Below are 8,240 nucleotides of genomic sequence, written 5' to 3'. Positions count from 1 at the left end.
CGGGATTTTTTTTAAACGAGTGTTTGACCAGCGCTAAGTCACCGTGTGTACTAAAAGCAGAAGTAACTCCCTTAATTGCTGCTGGATATCCAGCACTGCTCCCTTTGCCCCGCAGGTGACACGGGAACAAGCGTGCAGGGATCACGTTTATTCCTGGGAGGATTTTAAAGCCATTCCATTTCAGAATCGCTCGGCGGTGGTGCAGCACAGCCCTTTCTACGCGTAATTTGCCTCCCTTCCATGTATGCATTCAACTCTCCTGCTCTCCGCTCATAATATCATCGAGAGTGTAATATTATATATTTATGATTCTACGATGGCCTGATTTTGAGGCAGAGGGAGGCTGTGCGTGCCCAGAGCCTCCGAGGCGCTGGAAGGGGCTTTCCCAGACATCCCCCCGTGTCCCCCGGTGTCCCACCAGCACCGGACCTGCGGAGCCCCACCAGCCACCGCCGAAGGGATGCGCAGCGGCTCCCCGGGAATTTGGAGCCCCGCTGCCAAACTTCCCTGCTGAGGGAAGAAGGGGACGACCGGGACACATCCCCCCACCCCCTACCCTGCAACGGCGCGGAATTCCTGCCTCCCAACCGCACACACACCCGCTCCCCAAGGATGCCGCCTCAGCCCTGCCCCGGGCCGGGGGGAGCCGCGTCCCCTCCCGCCGGGGGCGGCCCCGCAACGCCCCCGCTGACCCGCACCCGCGGCGGGAGGGGACAGCCCGCGCTCCGCCGCAGCGCATCCCGCCCGCGGGCCATGGAGCGACCGGGCCACAGAGCACCGGGGAGCATCGCGGCCCCCGCACATCACCGCGCCGGCCCCGCAGCCGGCCGGGCGGGGAGGAGGGAGGGCCGGCGGTGGGGGATTCTTGGCCCCCCAAAGGAGGTGGGGGAGGCGGGGGAGGGGAGGCGGTAGGGGTGGGGGGAGGAAGGCTGAGCTCCCGGAGAAGGAGACGATCGCTCGCACAAAATCCTGCGTCCTCCGAGCAAGCCCCCGGCGGGTCAGGGTATGTATTTCTTTTTTTTTTTTTTTTTGGCGGGGGCGGGGGACTCGCCCCGCAGGGATGGGGGTCGGGGCAGGGATGCGGCGCGGCTGCCCCGGGCGGGTCTGGCCGCGGGAGGATCAGCACAGGGCCCGCTGCCGGTGCGGGATCGGGGGATGGCAGAGAGCTTGGAGCCTCGGCGCTGCCTCCACCGGCTGGGAACCGCGGAGACGGGGGGGATGGGTCTGCCTGTGTTGCCGTGCGAGGGTCTGAACCCCCCTTCCAGCCGCACCACCGCCCCCCGCCCCCGTCACCTACCCACCCCCGAGCGCGTCAGGGCTTTGCCTCTCCCAACCAAGCTTCCCCTTGGCTTCTTAAAAAAAAAAAAAATATATATAATATATATGCCCCAAAGCTGGAGAGAGTGAGGCGGGCGGGGGTGGCGGAGGGGAAGGGCTTTTCTGAGGCTCGGGGGAGAGGCGGAGGGAGGGAGAGGCGGCGGGAGCCTCGCAGCATCATCCCGTGCCCCGGCTCCGCGGCGCTGCCGCCGCCGGGGTGCGGAGCAAGGTAAGGGCTGTCACCGCGCTCCGGGGACCCTGCCACCTCCTCTCTCCGGCCGTGCCCCCTGCGGCTCTCTGGCGAGGGGCAGAGCAGCCCCTGCCCCGCCGTGCCCCGCCGGGAAGTTACTTTGTTCGCAGAGTTCCCGCGGAGGCTGCGCTGGGACCCCCGGGCTCCCGGTGGCCCCCGCATCCCCCCCCTGCCCTGCTCAGGTGTCACCGGAGCCTTCCCGGCAAGGAAAGGAAGCCCCCCGTGGAAAATCCGTGTGCGCCTTCCCCGGTAGCTTCCCCTCGCGTAGCCGGGGGAAGGGGCGATGGAAGAGGAAGAACTTCCCTTTGTCGTAGGAGAGGACTGAGTGACCTCCAAAGTTTTGTTCCGGGAGGAGACCGCTGGATAAGTTTGGTAGGATTCACGCCGGTTTTCGTGTCGTTTATCGCGCTGTTATCTGGTGTCCAGCACGCTCCGAGCAGCGGAGCAGACAAAAAGGATCGGGGATGTTTAGGTAGGGATTTTATGGCTCTTAATGCATCGCTTTCTTAGGACCAGCGTCCTGTGCTTTGCACTTTGCGGATGTGGAATGTGGAATACATTCATAAATAAATACTTGTCCGTGGGTAGCACGGAGGATAAGGATGGGAAACATGCAGGAACTAGACAGATTTTAAACATTCCATTCCCTTTGGCGGAAGATCGGTAATTGAAGATTTTTGCTTACACAGTCTACACCTTGACAGTATCATAATTAAGAGATCTGCTGATTATGTATGGTATTGATAGCCATTTCAACCTCAGTTTATTTAATTTCGTAGTTAATTTAGACTAGTAGAAAGGATCTTTGGATATTCTGGATAAAAGGATAACTGGGCAAGATTATTAAACTTCGTGATCGACTCGTGAGGAAGTGAGATCTCACTTTTTCTAAAGTAGAGATTTAAAATATAAGGCTACATTTTCGAAGTGCACATCTGAAATCTGACTACCAAAGAAGCCGTGCATCTTTTGAGAAGACCAGTTAAGGAGACATTGCAAGGTGATGATTGCGTTGCACTCATTCGTAATAAAGTTTCAAGATGCCAGGCACTGTAAATTTTCTGGTGGAGTACTAAAACATAGGGGTGGCTAATTTCTATTTTGTGTATGGATTTCTTTTAAATTATTAAATGCAATCATTATCCTATGCACGATGCATGCATGAACTGATTAATATTAGTTATTGCCCATGAAATTTTCATGGTGTGTTTAAACAGTTTCACCTTGGCATTTGTGGTTTGTTTCATTGTCTCAGGCTATCTGAGACAGAAGACTGTTCAAATTCCTTGCTTGTTATCCCATCTATCTCTTATCTCCTTTGGTCTAATTCAAAACAGTAACTGTATATGTTCACATGAAGTAGAATTCCCATTTTAAAGATACGAATCTTCCTTGTGGGCAAGAGCCATCACCTCCTGCCCTGTACGAAAACTGCTGGGCTGGTGTTAATAAGACACTTGTTTTGCTGTCAGCTTGTGATGCCAAACAACAAACATTAGAGCATGCAGAGATAAAGCTGGTGCTCTGATCTTTGTTTAAACAGGTCATGGTTTTTATTTAATGCTGCATACTCATTATGGGAACTGTCAGCAGGAATGTAAAGCGGGCTGGAGTTCTGGTTTGGCAGCCAGGGATGATTCTGACACTGATGTTGCTGCTTCTTGAGTTAATGGCTCATAGAATGTAGTGTTGTTTTTGATCGTATTTATTTAGCTGAATGTCTTGTATGAAATTAGGAAAAGATCTCCAGATTATGCCCTTCTAGAACCAAATATGATCAAATCTGCTGCCTCAGCTGCAGTCCTCCTGACCTGGAGGGTTACACAGGAGTGGGCTCTTCTGTTTAGGAGAACATGCAGAAGTGTAGAGAAAGGTGACTAGTTTTTAAGTCAGCTGGAGTTCTGCCACTAAATTGTGAGGAAGGAGACTCAAATTCCCTGAAATCAGGTAGCTCCTTAGTCAATTACCCAGGCAGTTTCTTTTTTTCAGACATATGAAAACAGTATCAAATAATAATTAGAAAGTGCATTTGCAATTGAGAATTTTTGTATTTTTTGTCCATGAAAACAGTTTTCTTTGTGGTTAATAAACATAAACATGCAGTCCCTTTGGTTCTTGCTGAATCTTGCTTTGAAGAATTCAGAGGGGATGTGCAAGGTAAACTGAAGGAAGAGCCTTTTCACATGTTCTGTTACCTTAAGATATGTTAGAATAGTGCAAGGCACAGTCTGAGCTTTCAAAATAAGACTCATTGTAGTGCTGGAAACTTTAATTTGGGTGTTCTGGGTCATACACCAGTTGGGGTTCTGTGGTCATTGTCCATAGGTAAACTTGGTCTGTGTGAGACTGTGCCTGGGAACAAAGTGGTCTCCAGTTGTTATTTCTAACTTAAAATAAATACTTCATTTAAAATCCTGGATATTCTGGGTTATGTTTTGAAATGCAAGCAAAGTTAGTAATGTAAGAGAATCGTTTAAGGTCACTGGACTGGTACCCTTTGACTTCCTCTTAAAAAAGCATGGTTTTAGTCAATGTTATTCCAAATAAAATAGCATGAGAGTGTGATTCTTGGGCAAGGCTGCAGATGACAATCCAGTATAAGATCTATTGCAGAAAGGGGCAGAGCTGTTATGGGACTGGTTATTCCCCTGCTTCTGCAGTGACCACCCCTGGAGGGTGAAGCAGTTCATTCTTTGGGGTTGCTCAGTGCTTGACCTCATTGTTGACATGTCAACAAGTGTGACACTTCTGGTTGGGATCTGATATGACAGTGGAAATTGCACGAGGATTAACAATGAACCAGCGCGGTATATGGGTAGTAACTTGCAGTCATAACTGATTTGGGATTCATAACACCAACCCAAATACAAAATGTTTAGTGTTTTCCATTCAGTCACTATTTAAAATGCTTTTATTTACCATGGGAATAAGACTGAGTTTGCAATACCATCTAAATATGCTGTATTCTGTGTGCCTATGGAGAGCCATACTAATATTCCTGTGGTAGAGACTCATCTTGACTCAGACTGAGAGCTGTAATGCAGATGTAAAATACATTTCAATTGCAAGTATTAGCCCTTGCTTGTTACATATTTGTAATTTAGACTTTTCTGCTGAAAAGACGATTACTCTATTTAGTGTACATCACTTTTGGACAGCTATTTTTTCATGTGGCAGGTCCTCTTAACCTTTTCCATTCAGCTCCTCTGCCACGCGGTCAGTCCTGCCCTGGTGGCAGGTGAGGGGCTTGTCACTCACCCAAAGACTGAAGCCAGCAGAGCAGCTGTAGAAGTAGAGTATGAAGGAGGTTGATGGTGACTGATATTTTTGATTGTTGGGTGTTTTTTTTCCCCCTTCTTTTCCTTCTTTTCTCTGCCGGCTCCCGCGACCGCGTCGCTTCGCTCGCCGTGCTGTGTCACACGCGCACACCCTGCACACCACTTGATTCCTTACCACCTTTCTCCTGCTCTCGCTGGCTCTATCATATCCCATCTTCTTTCTGCTTTTGCCTTTTGTGATGCTAATCTTGCTTATTTTTTTTTTTCCATCTCCCTAAAAGAAAATGGAAGGAGCTGTCGTTGCACCGATCGTTCCTCTGCGTTGCTGGGTTGTTTTCCTCCCATATCCTTTGTTGAGTTTCTGGAGACTCTAAACTGTTTGGGGCAGAGACTCTCTGTCCCTGTAGGGCTCTCCAGTGTCCAGCATCCTTTACTGTTGGATTTTGTAATAAATAGCAATGCTGGAATTATTTTGACTTCGTGGGACAGCCTTTCTTCTGGTTCTTTGCTAGAAAAGCAAAAAAAATTTCTTACTCAGAGCTTTTCCACATTGTATTGCTGTTCTGAGGTAGATCACAGTTTTGTCCCTCATCCCTTTGTCCCTAAAATGAGTAGCTTCTGGTAGAAGTTCAAGATACATTGCCTAATGTAGTGGGGATGGGGTGCATTAAAAAACTTAGCTACTGCCAGAGGTTGACAACCTTGTAACTTGGACCAGAACGACAATAAAATGTCAACTTCAACATGTTTTAGTGCAAACTTCAGATTTGTCAACACTGAAAAAAATGTTCAGATTTCACCATGTTGATCAAATAAGACAGAAGGGAAAAGAAAATCCAAAAATGTGTAGTGAGTTCATTTCAGTACTTGGCTCTTTCCCTCCTAAATATTTTTTTCATTTTGATCTCCGTTTCCTTTTCACCCCTAACCTGTATAGGTTTGGTTTAGTACCTATTTTTGCTTTAGCATCTTTTTAATTTGTACATCAGCCCAAATAAAATTTCCAGGAGAGTTTTTTGGGCAGCCAGTGAACCAGCTGATGTTCAGTGCACAGAGCTTGGAGTCCCAGTCGCTGCCCAGAGATTCCCGTCCCTTGGCACAGCCTGTTCTGGAGAGGGATATCTTCTCCTAAATCTGCCTGCTTTTATGAGTAGCCTCTCCAGCTTCAGGGAGAGCAGTGATTTGAAGCATCCCTGTGTGAGAAAGGCACTGCAGGACTGGATGCTTTGCCAATCAACAGGATTTGCTTTTAGGTCTGAGGAGTATCCAGAGGTGCTGGACCTGAAACACTCCCCTGCAGGGTTGTGTGTCTTGGAATTCCCACTTGCCATCTTTCCTCTGCCTTTTTCTTTGAAGGAAAGGGTTTAGCTGCCTTTATGTCATAAAGAGGGGTTCTTTGTGGACGTGGCTTTACAGGTAGGACAAGTGTTCAAACAACTGTTGACTGTTTTTTCCTCACATCAAGGAATACCCAGAAAAATAAAGGTAACAAACCCAGTGACTCCCTCCCTGGACATTGATCAGATCACATGAAGGATCTCAATGGGATGGCTGCAGCTAAATGAGGGAAAAGTGGAGACAACAAAATTAATATAACAATATACTTCATTTTCAAAGTTCTGTCTCCAAGATTAAAAAAAATGAAGCTGGTAAGGTTTTGCTTGATAAAGTTTATAATTTAACTCCAGGCCTTAATAGAAAAAGATACACTGAGCTTGCAAGCAGTATCACTCTAAATATATTTATATGTAAACTGTGTTCTACTTTCCACCTCTGACATATATTTGTGTGCATATATTGTAGCATTCCATTAATCTTGAAGTGTGGGAATAGACTGGCCACTTTTATTGTGTGGATGAGGCCAAAAGACTGAAGAAAAAGCACATTTCTTCAGTTAAATAAAATAAACCAAGCTGTTTCTTAAATGTCATGTTTCAGTACTTACATAGTCTTCATCTCAGTAAATAATATTTGGAGAGATTCAAGAGTTGAATCAGCTGACATGCTCAAATTGCAGACTGGAAGGTACAATGAAATCCCCACATCCCTAATTTATTCCTGCTGGAATGTCTGGGTTTTTTTAATTATTTCCCTGCATAACCTGTATTTTTAGCTATTTTCCTTTAGAGTGAGTATTATCATTTTGAGGCTTTTGATTTGTGCTTTATGGATTTATGTCTACACAGAGTTTTCAGGAATATAGTAGATTTTGTTTTACTGCCAGAGACGAAGGCAAATTTTTTAGAGTGAGGAAGGAATTTTGTGGCTCTTGGATATTTATTTAAAATTTCCTTCTCTAGAGGTAATTACTTAAATGGATTAGCTGCTTCTGCAGGTATTTTTGGATAAATACAGGTAGTATGGAACCAAAATAGTATATTTTTTCAGGGAAAAGACTGGGTTTTACTCAAGAAAAATGTATCCATTTAAATATTTCATGGAAATATGACAATGTTTTGTACATTCAGGCAATATCCTATGCAGGATTACATTAATGCATTAAGCCTTGACAAATATTAAATCTATTTGTAAATCTTAAGAGCACTGCAGTGCTTAAAATATATTGCATATATGGTAAAGCAGAAGTTTAAGGTGAAAACAAAGCAGTACTATTAGGTTGTGTTTCTTTCTTTTAAATTGAATAAATGAACAGTTTATTCGTATGGATGAGAATTTGATTCAGAAAATGCTACTGCTAATGAGCCAAAATAAAATTTAATCTTCATAAATAGAGTATTCAGTTACTTCAGTTTTGGGAACCAGGTAGGGAAATGAGAAAAGATAATTTGAAATTATTCAAAGTAAGACTAACTAAGAAGGTTTCTAAGTGGTAACTGCTTTAAATAAATACACAATTAGGTTTCTTTGGTAAATGTGCAGTTTTTGTCTTTTCTGAACTCAGTGCCTATCTCTTTTTCTGGATGCCTGGTCAGAACTTTGTTGTACAGTAGGTGCAGTATATTTTTGGAGGAAACTTCAAAGTGGATGTTAGGGCATCATTCCAAAAGGCAAATAACTTCTCTCATTTCCTACTTGCTGGGTCTATATAATCTTTTTATGACAGTTCAAGCTAACAATGATGTTGGTGTTCTTTATAAATTAAGTAATGAGGGCAACAAATATAAAATTTGTGTTTGAGAGCAATGGAAGAAAACTAACTTGAAGCAAAAACATAATTTCAGTGAAGAATTTTCTCATACTGTGTTTGACAGGTCATTAGGATCCAAAAAGGGAGAAACAATGATGTGTGTTTTAGCTTGGTGAGAAATATCTTGAGGGATTTTGTTGCCTTTTTTTTTTTCCTAGTGAAAGTTAAGATAATTGCAATTACAGAGGAACAAGAGGTTTTATTTAAGTCACTGAATTATTTTTTTTCATGTTACAAACCAGATTGC

At 45.0% G+C, this 8,240-nt stretch overlaps 1 protein-coding gene across 2 annotated transcripts in view; it reads left to right on the top strand.

Moving 5' to 3' along the window:
- The first annotated feature begins 1,457 nt into the window (after positions 1–1,457).
- The window catches only part of MPPED1 (metallophosphoesterase domain containing 1), a 56,376-nt gene continuing 49,593 nt past the window's right edge, over positions 1,458–8,240 (top strand). Inside the window, exon 1 of one of the 2 annotated variants that reach the window (XM_050325510.1) lies at positions 1,458–1,546. The gene's annotated coding sequence lies outside the window, so the exon portion shown is untranslated. Of the gene's footprint in view, positions 1,547–1,704; positions 1,940–8,240 lie in introns of those variants that run through there. The other variant, XM_050325508.1, reaches the window with a different exon arrangement.

Source organism: Myiozetetes cayanensis, unplaced genomic scaffold (assembly GCF_022539395.1).
Source record: "Myiozetetes cayanensis isolate MyiCay16 unplaced genomic scaffold, myiCay2020 scf3, whole genome shotgun sequence".
Taxonomy (NCBI): domain Eukaryota; kingdom Metazoa; phylum Chordata; class Aves; order Passeriformes; family Tyrannidae; genus Myiozetetes; species Myiozetetes cayanensis.
The sequence above is the reverse complement of the archived record's forward strand: the minus strand, read 5'-3'. Positions and strand labels throughout refer to the sequence as shown.